Raw genomic sequence first — 18,703 nt, 5'->3', positions numbered from 1 at the left:
TTGCTAATTGGCTCAAATCTGCCTGTTTTAGATACTAGCATATAAATTACCAAGGGCAAATGGTGGCTAGAGCTAGGGCTTTTGAGTCATATCATGCCACAACTATTTTCATTAAAGCCACCTGCTCTCATTGTATCTCCTCAAGCCCAAATCTTTACAGAAAATATGTTTCAGAGCCAGTCCCAATTCTCTGCTTTGTAAAGCGACTGTCAGAGTTCCTGTCATGTGCTCGAAGATGGCATCGTTGGCTTCCTATGTGAGAAACGGGGCAGTCCAGGACTGCACGTTTCATTCTGCCAACAGCCACGGGAGCAGACACCAGGAGGAGAGGCAGAGACAGCTTGGGAAAAACAAATAAACAAAAAGAATAAAGCTATCATGCTAGAAGGAGAGGAAATGTGTAAAGCAAAGCTGCTCAGAGAAGGCCTTGCTCAAGTATGAGCTCCAAAAAGAAACTGTTCCAGGTGTCTGAAACTGTGCTGGGGCTCAGGCTTTGTTTTTATGCACAGACTCGGTCATCATGCCACTGTACAAAAGGAGCTGTTTTTGTGTTGTCTGGAGTTCTCTGTATGAATTTGGGTAGCTATAATTTATTTTATTTTAAGATTAATTTATTGTGATATTTTTAAAATACTTTTGAAAATATATACTACTACTTAATAGGAGATACTGATTTCATGCTACATTTTTATATACACAAACTCCAAACCTACAGCATATTTGAAATGAAAATAATGAAGCACAAAAATCTGTATTTCCATATAACCAGCAGAAAACTTTTTGATGTTATTGTGACTGTTTTAATTTTTTTTCCTGTTACAATTCATTCATCTTCTGATGCATTCTGGGGAAAGATTTGTTCTTTGGAGCATTTCCAAAAGAAAATTATTCAGTAGAAAATTCTTCAGCCACCTTTATTAAAGCTAACCTTCTGTAAATACAGTCAAAACTTAACTGGCTAAAATAAAATGCATTCCCAAAGGAATAAGTCTGAAGCTGTGAAGGTTATGGATTAGAAATAAAACGCTTAATAATAATTTCATCTTTAACTGATCTGTTTTCACCAGGAGAGGAAAAGCTGCATAATAGGCTGTATGGAAAGGAGAGGAGGGAAGATCTATAAATAAATACAAAGAAATATTCTGACACAATTATTTTGTACAAAACTGGTACTTAAAACAGTACATTTATTGACATGAACATTTTTTGTTGTTTATAGTCAGGTTTTAGTGAACATATGAGAAAGAGGGCTAAAATAAATAAATTAAATAAATAAATAAGATCTCCAGGACCTCTAGTATGGTAGTATGGAACAGAAGGGGTGTAGGGGCCCAGACTTTACACATATTTTGATACATACATTTGTGGCAGAGCATTTGAGGCTTCATTTTAAAAATATGGTTTTGAAACATTGAATTGTCTTCTTCTCACCATAGGCTGCTTATTCTTATACTCAATGCCAGGTAATAAAAAAACTTGGCAGGATCTTATATTTTGAGCACAGGCAACAGTAATGGACATTTGGCTCCTGGATGGTGCTGAAGGACATCAGGTTTGCATTTGTCTGCCACTGGGCATGTAGGCATTGCCCAGCAATACCCATGCACCTTTAGTAAAACAATCTGGAATAAAGCATGCCAGATTAGTGTCTGTGTCTTTTCTTTAAAAATATTTCACAACTTTCTAAAATTCTGAGGACATCCCTTAAATGGAGAAACATTTCAGTATTCTCTTTATGTTATCTTCTCCCTCGGCAAACAAATGGCCAGTAACAGCTCGTGGAGATGCCATCTCTGAGATTTCAGCACAGGTTGAGTTACAAATGTACAAACCTAGAGCAACAGCTGCGCAGTCAGTGGTGTTACGCTGCATTCAGGCTAGTTTAGCTGAGATTGGATTCCTGCCAAATCAATCTGTATGTGCACAGAAAATATATGTCTCCTTTTACAGAACTGCCATTGCGAATATGAGGTATGTGTGAACATGAGGCCAATTCTGCAAGATTCCTGTGCAGCATAGACTGTCAGGTATTCTAACAGTTAATTTATGACCATTTTTTGTGGCTGCATTCTGTCTCCTGAGGCAGAAATCAATCATTCCCTTTGAAAATCCAGAAAAATAATATGTGAGAGATGAGATTATATGGTTTACAAAAACTGCCCCTTCTCTGATCCACATCCCTGTGATTTCAGTTAAGATCAAATTTTACAGATGAAGTATTACCCTTCTAAAAAATGCCTGCCTTACGTGTCTTGAGATCTGGAATTTAAAAAGAAATCGGCTTAGCTTAGTCCCTCAAAAGATTTATCTTTTCAAAGAAAGTAGGCCATGTGCACCGGATGGACAACCATGCTCCAGGACGTGGTTATTCAGAAAGGATTTGGGGGTCATGGGAGGCAATTACTCATTCTGAGGTCCTAAGGAAATACCCTAACATGATCCTTACAATTTCAAATGGAAATCCCAAGTAGGAGAAGGAGAGTATGGTACTATGTAGGAAGAGTGTCCAGGTCTGGTGTCTGCTCTTCAAGAGTTAAGAGTTCAAAGAAGAATAACATAACAGACCAAGGAAGAGAGGAAAAAAAAAAAAAAAAAGATTCTTTAAAGGCTGCTTCCACCAGCTTAGTCTGTTTAGTGAAGCAAAGGTCAAGGATACCGTGAGTGCATCTTGGAGAAGAATTTATTCCACCTGTTTTTAGCTGTTTAAAGCTAGTCATCTCTCATAAGCCACCTGCTACAGGCCCCCTCCATAACCAATGGAAAGAGAAAGTATCATCACCACAGAATGCTTTTCCTCCAGCATAAAATAAATTTCCCAAACAGGTTCGGTACATCATTATCTGTCTCCTTCGGCTAGTGGGGGAAAGATTTGTTCAGAGTAGGCACCTGACTCTGAGACAAGAAAATTAAGGCAAGATTAATCCCCACTTCCACTCTATGGGAACAAAGCTGTGCAATAGCTCACTGGAGCAGGCCAGGCTTTAATGATGTCTATCAGCTAAAATTTGAAGCTATACTAATTTGAGCTACAAATACAGCAAAAAGCTTTAAACTTAGTATTAACATAATTAACAACTGGATTGATTTACTAAAAAAGATTCTTCATTACTGATCACTTTAAAGTCAAGATTTGTTGGTGGTGGTTTGTTGTGCTGTTTTGTTTTGTTTTGCTTTCCATAAAATGCTTAAGCTCAAAAAATTAATCTCAAAGAGATTCCACATCTCACATTAGTTTAGTGGTGGGATTCACCCCAAGTTAAGGATCTAAAATAATATAATTTATAACTAAATTCATTGTCTCATAGTGTGGTACTTTCCTCACAAAACTTAGGCATCTCCAGAGAATGATACACTTAATCCTAAAACCAGGGAAGATAATTTGTTTACTGGAGGCACCTGTTTTTTCCCATTGCCCAGTGCTCCCTATTGAAACAAATCCCACTGACACAGATATTTAACTTCCTACCATCCTGTCTGAGTGAGATGATTGTCATGCTAGGTTGTTTCTCTCTGCCTGACAACTTGTGGTACTCTGACCAAAATGATGGGCAGCGCTTTCATGTCTGGTATAAGTTTGTACATATTTCTTCTTGCTAGTGCAGATCTTTATATAAAACACTAAATTCCCTCTATTTTCCCTGTCTCTCAGTGCCTTCATATTTATATGCTAACTATTAAAATATAATTCTGTTCAGTTACAAGACTGTGTAGGAACAGTGATGTTTTATTCATTGATTTGATTCCAATGCCTGTTGTAAGCAACATTAACTTATTTCAACGCAATTTTATGAGAAATAGATAAACCTAAGCTATTCCAAATTTCTACTTCAGAAAGACCAGCAAAGCAGGATAAGCAGAACATTTGTATTAATGTATTCTCAGCTGAGGCAGTTCATCTGAAGAATCATTAAGCCTTGGTCATAATAGCGTGAGGACAAAATAATGGTTCTATATTCCCAACCCACCATTTTTCCACTTCAGCCCAGAATAATTTGAGAAGAAAGCCACTTAAAGACAATGCTGTCCCCATCCTAGGCCTAGTTTTCTGTTGTTCAGCCTTTTATTCAGAGGGAATCTGAAATGCTACTGCTCAGATATATCTCATGGTAATGCATTAAAAAAAAATTTGCGTCTCCGGTCTCCTGTCTTTTAAAGGTACCCTTCACAGACCTATTTTCAGAGACTTGAAACAAGCCCAAAATGCTGTCTTATACAAAGCATTGATGACAGATGTTTCTTCCAACCCTTGACTAATAACAATATGTCTCCTGAAGTCTCCAAATAACCTTTCATCTTCATTAAATGCAGAAGTGGCTTCAGAGCTCTCCTTTTCACAGGTTTTGGACAAATGCAATGAATCAGTCCCAGAGATGAATGTGAAGAGCTGCAGATTCAGCCCCGCCATCAACACTGCTCTATCCTTCCTACAGAGATACTTGGAGAGAAGAGTTTGGTTTCCAGAGAGAAGCAGCACCGTCTGTGCAGCAGAACCACATTTATCCCTCTGCCAAAGTGCTTTATGCATCTGCAGTGCTGGGGCCAGATTTGCCTCTGCATGCCAATCTTTCAAAAGAAAAGCCTCTGCTTTCCAGATCAGTAGTGGAAGATGTTACAGCAAATCAACCAGGCAAGCAGACCAGATACACTTCCATCTGTACTGAGCCTGGACATAAAGCTTAAAAAGTCTTACTTCACAAAACTTTTGTGACAATTTATAACATCTATCTAACTAGAAACCCTAAACATGTGCAGAATTATGGAAAAGCCACTTTGTTATGAGCTCTGTCAAAGTCCTACTGACGCACACCACTCTTTATAGAGAAACTTTTGCAGTAAGTACATATTCAAAAGTACCCCAACAAATCATCAGAGAAGTCAGTCTGTCAGCAGACCAATGCAAGCACTGAGGGCATCGTGTCTCCAGGGCCATGTGGTGTTTATGCTCTGTGGGACAACTGAAAGCATGGGAAGTGACTCTACTGATGTGGAGCATGTGGTTCGTTCACAGCTGTAGAGGCCGGGCAATGATCAAGCAGGGGAGCACACCAGGACCCACACATTGAGATCCAGTGGACAACCCCAGCCCTGTGTTTGGCTGCTGTCTTCATCTGAGCTGGTTGTCTAGATTTCCTTTATAGCTAGTGAAGAGAAACACTTATCCAATGCAGATCATAGGTTACATTTGCTCTGCTGACTGCAAAGCGCATCCCTTGATTAGGACACACGTAGACATCTGCACTGCAGAGGTCTGAACTTCAGTGAAACATGCCAGTGCAAAAGTCTAATAAAGACACCAGGGTACAAAACTACTTATGGGAGAAGCATCAGCCCCCTCTTCTATTCTGTGCACAGGATTATGTCTAAGAGAGACTGTGTAACCTGTTCACAGATGGAGGAGAAGGATTAGTCTTGCTGTGGTGGACATAGCTCCTTGATTTGAGGCTCGTCTACAGGATCAGGCTTTGGCACAGATTTTTTATGGAGTACATTCACTCATAATTGCAGAAGAACCAAAGTGTTTACACTAAAAAATCCCAGATGTTCATTACAAAATGCTGTTTCACCAATTGTGAAATATTACAGAAAACACAGTCATTAGATTGCAGAGAAGCCTCAGCTCCTCAGAAGTGCTGAAGGTCAGTTCTCTTGGTAGAAAATCTTCCCAACTCAGGAAACCTAAATGCCTCAGTTGTTGCCTAAACTTTCTACTTTACATTTATTTTTATTTTTTTTGCTTAAAGCAGGTAGCTGTCAAAAATGTCAGTTCCTTTTATTTGCTGCCAGAGTCTGGGGAAATATATGCTGCATGGAAATGCTTTAATGCTCTCTAAATTATAATATTAACAATTATCATATCTTTTTTTTTTTTTTTTTAATTTGTGGGAAAAAAAAAACCAAAGTCTTAAGAAAATATTCTCTTATTCCACATCCCTCAAGAGTAAAATCTGAAGAGACCAAACTTCCTAGGAACAAGAAATCCCAAGTTTTGGTTATCTCCAAGCCGAGTATATCTGAGATAATCTTCCAGAAGAATATCATCAAAGCAGGAGAAATGAAGGCTTACAGAATAGAGAAACAATTTCCATAGGCAATATATAACTTGTTCTTATACAAGTACTGTAAAATTTGTACTGTCTTTCATTCAAAGAGACTGACAGCCAGAAAAATGTTTCATGCTTCTAAATGAAACTTATGTGTTAGGCAATTCTTTTCAGCTTAGTGGACTGACAATCTTGATTTTGATTTGATTTTTATTCTTTATCCTAACTTACATTAGTAAAAGACTCATCAATTTTCCACTGTAAACCATCGATATGGGAGACATTAGCACAATACATTTTATAGTTCTGGCTTGTCATTGTGTAAAACATATGTCCATTCCCTGCCAACATAGGATTTGGCAGAGAAGCAGAATAGGCAAAGTATGGTCAGGCACTGGAAATCTGTTGCACTTTCAAGTTCCATCCACTTGTATAGGCGACCCTGTTGAGCTGCAGTCTTTTTATAGATGCCCATAGGACCTAGTTTCTGGGTACATGTGTTCATATCTAAATTGTGATTTCCATTAATGGAAAAAAAAATAAAAAAAAAATCCTTGAAAACAGAAAAGTCTTTCCTTGAAAATAAAGTTAGGAAAGTTGACAAGAAATTTCTATAGGCAGAAAGAAACAACAGCAGAAAGGTGGGAAATGTATGATATATCTTCATTAACTGCAGGACCATCACCCTCAAGGGATCACAGCAAAAGAATATGGAGGGACCAGTATGCCCAGCAAAGAATGTAGGCATGCCTTCTGTTCTGAGATAGTGCAGGCCCTTCTGATCTCAGGGGAAACCCTCTTAATTACTAGAGGAAAGAAGTCAGCCCCTCTCTCCTCATCTGCTGCTCTGGAGGGAACAGTGGTTTTGTCTCCAGCACATTTGAAGACTGGCAGAGGAGTAAAACAGACATCTATTCTGTGTTTATTTTGGGGATATGATTAGGTTTTGTGTGTTTTTTTTGTTTGTTTTGTTTTGTTTTTGTTTTTGTTTTTCCTAGTTATTACCACACCTCACACTTCTCATGGCCTCTATAGAAATGTTTTCTGGATACTTGATACCATCACTTTGCAGGGTTACCCCTCTCATTATATTTGCTTTATTGGTTATTTCTAGCACAGATGGAAAGTCAGCAGTGTCACAGGATTTGCATACAGCTTGCTCTTCAAGCTTAGCCTCTAACAGAATAAAAAAATGACCAACATGCAAGAAGTGATCAGAGGGAACATAGAAATACAGCCACCAAATGTACAGGCACGCACTGCAGCTTGATAGAGGGCAAAAGTCACAGTGCAATGCAGTGCTGAGTTCCTACAATTCACAGCTAATTCAATGAAATGTTACCCATAGGCAAGTTAGATTTGTGCCACAAAAATTTCTTATTGTTTCTTTCTTTTCCCCTCCATAGTCTCCAAGATCTGTATTTAATACTCTGGCTACACTGGGGACCTGCTTTTAAATAGCTTTCAAATAGCCTCCCCACGCTCAAAGCAAAGATTTTCAGCCTTCCCATACCACAAACTGAAGCTGTAGAAATGTCACCTTTTTCATGGTCTCAGCATCTCAAGTTCATCCAGATACAAAGATGAGGAATAACAATGGTTCCTTAATTCTGTTGCCAACACTCAACTGAAAAAAGTCACCAAGCAAAAGTAGGATTCTGCAACCAGCAGGACACCTTCACTGTACACAGAGCACATTGCCAATCTAGTGCAAGTGAAATGTTATTTCCTAGAAACTGAGAATCCCCCTTGTTCCACTGGAATTTTCTGTGTCCTTTTTTAATATTTCTTGAATAACTCTTATCACAAATAAGCATCCAGAAAGTGTCCAGAGGAGGACAACAAAGTTCATAATAAGGTTGGAAAGCATGTCCTATTAGGAGAGGCAGAGGACACTTGGGTCACCTGGTCTGGAGAAAAGGAGGCTGAGAAGCAACCTCATTGCTCCCTACAGCTTTCTGAGGAGGGGAAGCACAGAGGGAGGTGCCTGTCTGCTCCCTGGGAACCAATGAAGGGATGCACAGGAACAGCACAAAGCTGTACTAGGCGACGTTCAGGCTGGGTAACACAAAAAATTTCGTTACTGTGGATGTGGTCAAACACTGGAACAGGCTTCCTGTAGGGGTGGTTGAACTCATGCCTTTCAGTTTTCAAGGGGCATTTGGACAATGCCCTCAGTAATATGCTTTAACTTTTATGAGATCTGAGAGGTCAGGCTGTTGGACTAGATGATCTTTGTAGGTCCCTTACAAGTGAACTATTCTGTTCTATTCTAAACATTCAGTCAATAAAGCCATTACATTCTGAAACCATAAAATGAATATTTTATCTATACAGTACTAGATTTTATGTTGGGAGAAGGTTTTTAAACAAGCATTTCTGATTTCACTGCAGCTAGAAACCTCTGCCGCTGAGTCATGGTCAGTAATATGCTTTGATTACCATGCCCCATTTGTGGCAACCTCATATTCAGAGTTAAAATAAAATGCAAGAAAACAGCAGATATTTGAAAGTCTTCTCAGGTTACACATCAGCACTTTTGTGTTTCCTCCAGTCACAGCTAATTGGCTCATTCCTCAATTCTCAAGATGAGCCTTTAGCTTTTCACTTGCATCGATTCCCCCTTTTTGCATTAAACATGTTTCTGGTGTAATTCTGTCAATTTAGACACCATGGACAGATTCAAATAAATTAATTTCCACACAGCTTAGCCTTGTGTGTAGTATATCCTATTGACCAGACAATAAAATGAAAGAATAATATCTATGCAGAGGGACAGAAGAGACATTTTGACTTTGTGATTATGAACCAAGGTACAAATATGGGTGCAGGATGAAAGATTGTAAACAGGTAAATTAATGACACACTTGTCCTGATCCCTCACAACTGATTCCCTGATTATTTAATATTAGTATTACCTCAGTGATTCAAATGTCATTACTGCTAGCAATGGTTGTTTCTAACTTGCCATTCTCTTGCCACTTGATCTGTTTTGCTATAGCACTGAGTGCTGATTTATTAAATCTAATTTAAATATGTTGATCATTTAGTCCAGGCTAATCAGGTGGGTTTTTCCATAACCAGTGAAGTATATCTGAAATATGTATATAAGTATTTTTGAAAGACTTGCTCTGTGAAGGTGTCTTTTTCTCTCCACTTTTATGATAGAAGCTAACTGACTATCTTTGTTAGTTTGGATCCTATGTGTGTCCTTAATTTAGTTTTGACAGCTAGTGTTAGGCATGACAGATTCCATACTAAAACATTAAATTGACTTTTACTCTTATATTCAGTGATCTGTTATAATTAGCACATGTAATATAAGCTCTTCTTTTTTTTTTTTTCTTTTTCTTTTTTTGTCTTTTTCCTAAAACTAATTATCCTAAACAATCAGTTGCTTGGGTAATTCATCCCTCTACATTGGTCTTCCAGAGCTATGCCACCTCTTAGTGAAGTCACGCAAACAAAGAATCAGGTCCAGAGGCATATTCTGTGATTCTAAGACAGAGACAGCAAAAATAGACATTAGACAACTTCTTGCAGGAAGGCCAAGGGAAAATTCAGAGAAAACAGTAGTTCAGAAAAATGTCTCCCAAAGGTGGGACCTCCATCAGCCTAATTTCTTCTCTTACTGCTGCTCTCATCGATAACATGAATTCAGACTACTATTATATAGAAAAAGTTTCATAGTATGTGAAAAGGTGCTATATTATAGCTACTTCCACAAGGAAAATCACAAAATCAGTTGTGCTGATTTAGAGGTTCAGACATATTTCTGAGAAAGAAAGAACATTCAGATCATTTTTTTACAGCACTAAAATAGGCTCCTATGAAAATTTTCTCCCAAGTCGTGTTATGTATGTACAAATCTGCATATCCATCAGTGTATTATTTGTGTGATTCTTGTTAGTAGTATTGGATAGAATGAGTCAGGACTTACCCAGACTTCCAGTTGTTTTGGCTACTGGTCCTGGCTTCACTGTTGAATAGGACACATTTGTAGCTATATGGGTAGCATGGATCCCTGCTAGATTCTTCTTGCAACATAAAGGGGTTGAAGAGCACACCAACCCAGCACCCAGCCAAAGCTCAGCTCACTTCTCCAGCCCTAGTCTTCTCTTTGGGTGGCTAAGGGGAGACCTGAGTTATCAACATCAACAGGAGACCTGTGAGCACAGCACAGCTACCAGAAAGGTTGCCACATATCAGGTTTCTAAAAGTCACAACAAAAACATGGCACAAGAGTAAGGCAAAAGAGAATGAGGTCTTCACTAATCCCTGCAACAGCAGAAAATGTATCAAGAGGGTTTGGGGTCATGCTGGGGACAGTCGGGATTGGAGATGGAAACAAGGAATGAGCCTGATGTGAAAGGCTCCCTTGAGATACTACAGCATCACTGTTATGCACAACCAATATTTACCCCGAATAATTAGTAGGCATTAGTTAGTAATATATATAACACAATATTTCTATTGTAATAATAAGCTATATTAATAATTAAACTTTATTGGTACTCCTATTTAATGCAAATAGTAGAGTAAATGTTACTCATCTGAGATGTTTGCATGCCTAGACAGTCCTACCCAGGACTATTTTTTAAAAATAATTGTGTTACTTTAAGGAACACAGCTGTAAAACCAAATTAAGGCAATCTTGGTCCGGAACACAAGGTGACTAGCCCTCTGGTCTTTGTGCAAGACCTTACCCTGCATTACAAATACACAGCTCCTGTTGCAAATAGCAGAGTTAAACGTGTTCTTTGCAAACTCTGCAGCAGCTGGACCATGGAAAGGTCAAGCCTGTGTGCAGTGGGCCTTACTGAAAGGTCACAGGAGGTGCAAATATGAATCACCTTTAACGTGGTCCACACCATTTCTTCCTTTGGAAAATACTAAGTCCCTCTGGCAAACCTCTCCCCCAACTCCCCGTGTGCAGAGCAAGCAAGATGAGTAGTCTGTACACTTCTCAGGTGGCTTTTCCCACAGGGCAGTGCTCCAAGAGGTGCTTCACACCAGTACGGGCTGCTGGGAGGGTGCTATGGCACAGATAGGTCACGTTATCTGCAAAGACATTACAGGAGTAGCCAGTGTGTCTTCTTTATCCCTTTCCTGGTTTTCTTTACATTTTTTCTTTGTTTACTTTTATTTTTTTTCAAAATGTGCATGCTACCCACATTCACTGAGGCTCTGAAGGCAAGTGCATTCATACAGATTAATATGACAAGATAGTGGTGTTACACTTGCTGTGCTTTACCTCATTGCCTGCAATTAGTCATGCCTCTGATTAAACACTCTAAAATCTAACACATGGGCTGAACAGTAGAAGCAATAAACACATGGGTGACTAGTTCAGAATTGAGGCTCAGCTCACTGAACTCTGCTGACCATAGTTTTTCAATCATGCAGGAGTGCCTCCAAGCACTGCACATCAGTGTATAACTAAGAAAGTGAAAAAATCAAAATAGGTAAAGAAATATTTTTCAAAATAATATTGATATTGGTGAATTCCAGGGAATTTCACTTTGCTGTTAGAATTCAGTACCCTACCATTTAAATCTGCTTATTATTTTACCAGCTGAGCACTTTAAAACAGGAGGATAACAAGCTACTGAAGTCAGATCTTTCACTTTATTTCAGCAAAAGTACCTGAAATCAATGACACTTTGTTCAGGTAACACAAAGGCAGACAGTCTGTGGTGCCCTGTGGTGCAAACACCCTCTGAGCCAGAGCTGAGCCTAGACCTCGTTGCGGTTGGGTGTCCCAGGGCACCAGGCGCTGCAGTCCCAGCTGGTCCCTGGGCATTGCCAGAGAGATCACCCCGGCATGTCCATGGCCTGGGGCTGCTCATCACAATAACATTATTCTCCTAGCAAAGATGTGCTAACCCCACAGACAAGCATCACCTTCCACATCCTATTCTGCCTGCTCATAGACCCACCAAATTTATTGGCCCTTCTGCCTGGTGATCGCTACCTGTCCACACAGATGAGAGGGTCTATCAAGAGGCCAGAGCAGGTGCGAGTAATGGTACAGTAGTCTTCCATTACCAAAAGAGCTATTTGCAAATGATATTTTGCATCTGGCTTACTGGAAATGCAAGGTGAGCAAAAATGTCTTTGGAAGCAGCTGATGATTTTTGATCTATTTAACCCTGCCCAGTGCTCTATAAGTACCCTTTCTACCAAGAAAATTCCTTGTGCAACCATTTGAAAATTAAGCTCTAAATGAGCAATTGTGAACTGACTTCCCTTTACAATAGATAGAATTAAACAAAATATCTAATTATATATTACACAATAGTATATATAGAACAAACTATAAATGGTTGCATTAAACACAGAAAAATATGGAAATAGATTAAAAAAAAAGCAACCCCTCTCTGTTAATTAAAGAATTCCACCAATAAAGGAAGATTAAATATATATATATGTGTATAAACTTCCTTTAAGTGCTTACAAAAAGCAATGCAAACCAGACAAATTTCCAAACAATATTTTCCAAACTAGTAGTTGTTCTACTCCCTAAGGCAGGGAGCTTGAGAGAAGATAAGGAGAAGACTTTTCCATCTGAAGATGTAATGGAGCATTTCTGTCCATCTCCAAACCTGGATATTGCGCAGGAGCAGCTGAACTGGAGGTGGTCCTCTGCTCTTCCCTGCACATCCAGCGGCACTCACACGAGCAGTGCAGAGCATCAGCCATGAAGCCCAGCCACAGCTCTGTGCCTCTCTTCATCCCATTGAGCACCAGTGGCAGAAGAGCTATTTATCTTTACATTCCACATTCAGTCAACAAACATGCAGCTACTACATATGGCTCACAAGTTGGCTGGACACAGATTTTAACTTCATTGTACTAGATGGAAAGGCAAGCTATTTCTATGAGCTGTTTTCAGCAGCAGACAGCCACCCCGCATGCAGTCACAGCTAGACTTGTTGTTGGTTTTTTTATTATTATTATTATTATTATTATTATTATTGAGTAAGGCCCTGAAAGATAAACAACTTTGCTATTAGTGCGGTGCAATGAAAATAAAATCGATGGCAGATGGTCTCCAATGTGTCTTGTTCAGACACTTCAGATAAACATAGGGAATGGCAGTGAGACACAACAAGTGTAGAACATAAATTAGCGGAAATGACTAATGTTGTAGATTCACCTCTCTTTTATAGACTCGTTTAACCATGGAAAAGCCAAAGTAGTTGGAGATTTATCATTTTTCTGCTTTCTCAGCTGTTTATATATATATATTTAATTGTATACAATATCCTTTGCATACTAGATAAAAACCCTGAATAAAGAAGAAAAAAAGGCATATAGAAGTCTAGAAATGTGAAAAAGAAGTACAACATAACATGTCTCCTGCACAGAAAAGAAAATAATAGAAAAGTGTGTATTGCTATTGTAAGAGTTTAATATTGTCATCTAAAATACCGGGGAGGATGTTTTTTTGAGTTGTCTTGTCCTATTGTTTGGACATGTATTTTAAGCAACAGGCTTGAAATTAGAGCAGAATGGAAAAATAACTATTTTTGTAAGCTTTTCACACAAACAAGGACTAGCTCCATCAAAGGGCAGTGTCTTTTACTGAATTATTTTATTTTTCATTGAAGGCAAAATCCATTTGCCTTTGTTAATAAGGAGATTGTAAAACACAATAATGTTTTATTTAATATTCACTAGTATCTATGTATTTAAGTGCTGATTTTATTTCAGCATTTTACCATCAGCTATCTCAGTGTTCCAGCAAGCTATGGTTAGTCCAGCCAAAAGCTGCCCATGATAGGGATCATGAGGAGTACAGGCCAACAGTGTGCTGTGTAACAAGTTTTATCTTACCAGTTTTAAAAAGGCTTTTTTTTTTCATTTTCACAATAAGTTTCCTTGTTCTTGTACTATAGAATTGAATCGAAGTGCTATTCTTGTACCTTGTGTTATATAATATTGTCAAATCTGTTCTTTAAACTGGATCAATCCCACTCTTTTCTGAATTTTCTACTTGCATTTTCAGATTTAATTACATGTCAAAAAATTTCTAGATATTGATCAAAGATTTCTTAGAGTAGCTTTTCTTCCTGTAACTCCAACTTCCAACAAGAAAGTATATACAAGTATATACAAGAAAAGTATATAGGAACACTGTTCCTTCATTTCCTTCTTTGTCAACCTGCCCAGCATTGTGTGGGAAAAATCCCATCAAAATATCCTAGGTGTTCCACTGTCTTATATTTTTAGGAGAGAAGAATCATGACTCTAGGAAAACCATCCTATATAGGAGGGAAAATTTTCTTCTCTGAGAATTATCTAATCTAATGTTACCTTGTAAACCATAATAATAATAATAATAATAATAATAATAAATATATATATATATCTCCCACAGGTTTCATAAAAGACCTAGCTGCATTAACTTTTCTGATTTCCCACAGGTACAGAGCACACCCATCCAGTCAGTATACAGACCACCTATGCCACTGTGTCACAGAAATAAGTAGAAAACAAGAAAGCCCAACAGTAGTGAAGGCTACTCACGTAGACAGACAGCATATAAGACTTCAGAAGACGACACTTCTTACACCACTGCTGTCTGATGTCTGTGCAGTGTAAGCTGCAGAGGTGGCATGCAGTGGGGACACTATCAGCTCTAGGCTGTAATAGGGAAACCACTTCTAGCTTCAGGTCCCTTCCCACCACATGAAAGGATGGGACAAGACAAGAATTTATTGTCAAGAGACCAGAGAATCCCAGAATGGCTGAGGCTGGCAGAGCCCTCTGGAGCCCACCTGCTCCAACCCCTGCCTGAGGTGGGACACCCCGAGCAGGCTACCCAGGGCCATGTCCAGGTGGCTTTGGAAGAGCTCCAAGGAGGGAGGCTCCTCAACCTCCACTGTGCCAGTGCTCAGGAACCCACACAGTAACGAAATGAGTCCTAGTGTTCAGAGGGAACCTCCTGTGTTTGTTTGTGCCCATTGCCTCTTGACCTGTATCTTTCAAGAAGAGTTTTCATTATTTTTATTTTTTCATATTTTTTATTTTAGTTCTTTTTCCAGTGCTACAAAAATCCTGCAAAGACTGCAGAAGATGGCCTTGGCTAGCAAATATGGAGACAGCTACAGAGAACGTCCTGAGCATTCCCCTTTGGACCCTAGGTCACAAAGCAAAGTTTTCTTCCCTGGTGCAAGCATCAGGGTCTAGGAGAGGTTACCACAGACTCTGTCCTTCCTCTTCTAGTAATACTTGCCTTATCTCAGGGTACTTTCTTGTTTTCACATTTTTACCAGTACTTTAGCCAAAATTTTAGAATAAAATTCCTAGTTCCTAGCCAACCTGTTAGGGAAAGTAAGAAATTACTGGTAGAAAAGTTTTTCTTTTTTCTTTTGTTTGTTGTTGTTGTTTTCTCAAAAAAAAAAAAAAGACAGGATTGTTGATGTTAGTTTTGTACCACTTTTATCACTCCTTTCTTTATATTACCTTCAAAATCAGGGCAACTGTTTTTCCTACCACACACTTGATTACTATCAGGTTTTATGCTGAATTTTTTCTATGTATTTCCATGAATTTTCCCCTTTTTAATTCTGAGGGTACCTTGTTTTATTCTTCATGACAATATAAAATGTTACCACCTAACATTAGCAGATAAGGAAACAGCAGATTTACTTTTCTTAATTCATTAGTAGCTACAAAATGTGGTGTTTTCTGGCCAGATTAAACGTTGAAACTTTTGAAAATGTTGCAAGATCAAGAGTTTGAATTATTACTAATTGAACAGTTGTTATGTGTGTTTGTTTTTTTTCTTCCAGAAACAATAAATCCATGTGCTTTCAGTGTTGTCCATTTAAAACAATGTAGTGGTTTTGATGAAGTCAAAGGACAGAAAAATCATTTCAGCTTGGAAAGTGAAAGATTTCACTTAAAAAAAAAAAATGTTTAAATGAAGTATTGTGACGTGCTTTTGATTACTGTTTCAAATTTGCCAAATAACACAAGTTCAGAAAATCTCTCAATATCTCTCATTTCATTTTCCCTCAAGACATTTTTCTATATTTTTAATTCAAAACATATTCTATAACTCTCTTTCTGTATTCTTATCCATACAATTTATTGTATGGCTATTTTTCTCCTGGCTATTGAGAGCAGCAAAGGTTAGCTATGGATGCCAAATGAAAAGCATGGGCTCAATAACTTTATCAGGAAAATTAATTATAATTGTTTTCTTACCTTCACGCAGAACTGCATTTTGTTAGACAAAGAGAAAAGAAATCAAACAAGCTGGTGCTAGTCCCAAATATGTTTTCATGATAGAGCACTGATACCATCAGTTCCTGCAAGTGAGGTGACTGTGGTTTGAAAAGCCTATGGTCCATGGCAGAAGCTTTTTTTTTCTTTTTCCTTTTTTTTTTTTTTCTATTCTAGGAGAAGCATTTTTCCCCAATGTCTCATTCTTCAAACTACTGAAAAATTATATATTTTTTTTCTCAAGTTATAAATGTACTACAATTGACATTCTGTCAGAGAGAACTTTAAACCCCATACATCTTAAATACAGCTCAGACCCTTTACCATTACTGAATAGTTTTCACTCTGTTGGACTATCAAGTTTATTTCTCCTTTGCCTTCCTGATCTTGCATCTCTGTTGTCAGGTCTCATAACAAGAAGTCGAAGCAGACACTAAGTTCCATGTAGAAACTTAGGCTTTCTTCCACGAAGCCTATTTGTCCTGCTGTTGTATCCATAAGCACCTAAAGTCACAGCCTGTGCACTTAGTATCCTGAGAAATGTAAACTTTGCAAATTGCCATATAAGCCCATTTCAAAGAACTCCCAGTTACTAGCCCAGGGGGCTTGGGAATAAGCCCATAGGGTCTGCAGATTGGGCTGAGAGGGTGCAAGATCATGGCAAATCATTATCAAGGACATCTAAAAGTGGTCTGTAAAAGTAAATGCCTGCATTAGAACATTTTTTTTTACTAATTGTACACAACAGTGACAGCCTATTAAAATCAATGGAGTTTAACAAAAGAATTAGACCACAGCTCTTTGAATACGATACTGCATACTTCAGTAAAATGTGAGAGAGATTGAAAGCATCAGTACATTTCTGAACATCTATGTGCTCTACTTTAATAGACCACAGTTTCCACGTACATTATTTTATCCACTAAAGCACTTTGGGCCTCTTTTGTCTGCTATTATTCAATGAGACCACTTGAATAAAAATACAAATTTGGTGGCACTGAAAAGTCTTGTGAATTTATATTGATTTTTCAGAATTTTGATGTCAGAATGTACTTTAGCTAATTTCTTGAAGTGTTTTCAAAGTGGCAGTTTTTGAAATGAGAAAAAAACCCTCACATGGACTTTAATAAGGGCAGACTCTTGTTCCTTGTTACTCTGCATAGTAGCAACTTTTTTGTGACTGCAAATTCTTACAGGCTTTCCCGGTTTATTGTCTATAGCCCTATTATCTTTACAGAAGCTACAGATTTCATTAACTTGGCATGTAAGTCTCATCTCTTTTTATTTTTTTAAGTTGTCCAACTGTAAATATTATTGTCCCTGAGGAAGACTGGAATTGCTTGTGTTGAATTTAGTGCATCCATATCTCCTTCAGCCTTGTATTGGAACAAACACAGAATTAAAATTCATCCTTCAAGGCCTTTATTGCCTAATCGGGCTGAGAGGAGAGGGCACAAGAAAGGGAGCTTCCTCCCCACATAAATTTTCCTCTGTTCTTTTTTTCCTGTTTTCATCCATTTGCTTTCTCCTACTTTCTTCAGGTGGCTGGAGGCAAAAGTGCCTGATGCTCTGAGGTAGCAGAGAAAATGCTTCAAGTGCTTGGCAGATGCTATTTCTTCCCCCAGAGAAAGGCAGGTGGCCATGGCTTTGGGTCTGTGAGACTTTCCAGGGCTCTGTGGCTACGGTTCACCTCATAGCACCTCATGGGTGACCACGCTTCTACATTGCAGCAGTGCCTGATATTTCCCCCAGGGACAAGACCTTCCCCTGAGCTCTGGGAATGCAGCTGCATGCCTGGAGCAGGAGGTAGTTCTCCCCATACTTCTGGTGTAGCTTAGGGAGGGAGACAGCTTCCTCCTCAAGGAAAGGTGTTGAAGCTTCCCAGTTAAGAACCTAGAGTGAAATCACCCTCCTAAGATGCAGGTACCACCTGATGAGGTGGGGAGCTCAGGGACACCAGGGACTGGACAGCCACCACCAATCTTCCCTTGAGGGGATTACTGTTTAATTTGGGCCACACACATTTTTGACCTAACCACTGACTGTAGTCTTGATACCATGTTCCAGTAACCTCTAAATGGGTTTGGCAGCTTATTTGCTTCAGTACTGGTCACACACAACACCATGGGCTGTTTTTAAGCCAGTCTGAGAAATGTGAGTAGTTATGTGGTAGCACTTAAGACTAGGCAGCTAGCTTATAGGTATGTGTCAGTCTTTGGATGAAAAGTCCCCAGTGACTTTTTTCTGTGTCTTTAGTCGGAAAGTCAGAAGGAATTGTAGAGGATAGGGGGTTGGGGTGTTGTTAAGCGTGGGGAAGAAAAGACTGAGGGGTGAATGGCAGCAATCTTGCAAAATGTGTTAGTCCCTTCAGAGGGTAAGTGAATAAACTCTGCCCAGTGACCTCTGTAGTGAGAAGTACCATTAAT

General features: G+C 38.8%; 1 protein-coding gene across 1 annotated transcript in view; it reads right to left on the bottom strand.

Moving 5' to 3' along the window:
* The window catches only part of LOC310883482 (uncharacterized protein), a 121,384-nt gene that overhangs the window by 21,477 nt on the left and 81,204 nt on the right, over positions 1 to 18,703 (bottom strand). The window lies entirely within an intron of this gene.

The sequence above is a fragment of the Anser anser genome, assembly GCF_964211835.1.
Source record: "Anser anser genome assembly, chromosome: 1".
In the NCBI taxonomy this organism is placed as follows: domain Eukaryota; kingdom Metazoa; phylum Chordata; class Aves; order Anseriformes; family Anatidae; genus Anser; species Anser anser.
Note: the sequence above shows the minus strand (reverse complement) of the source record. Positions and strands in the feature narration are given on the sequence as shown.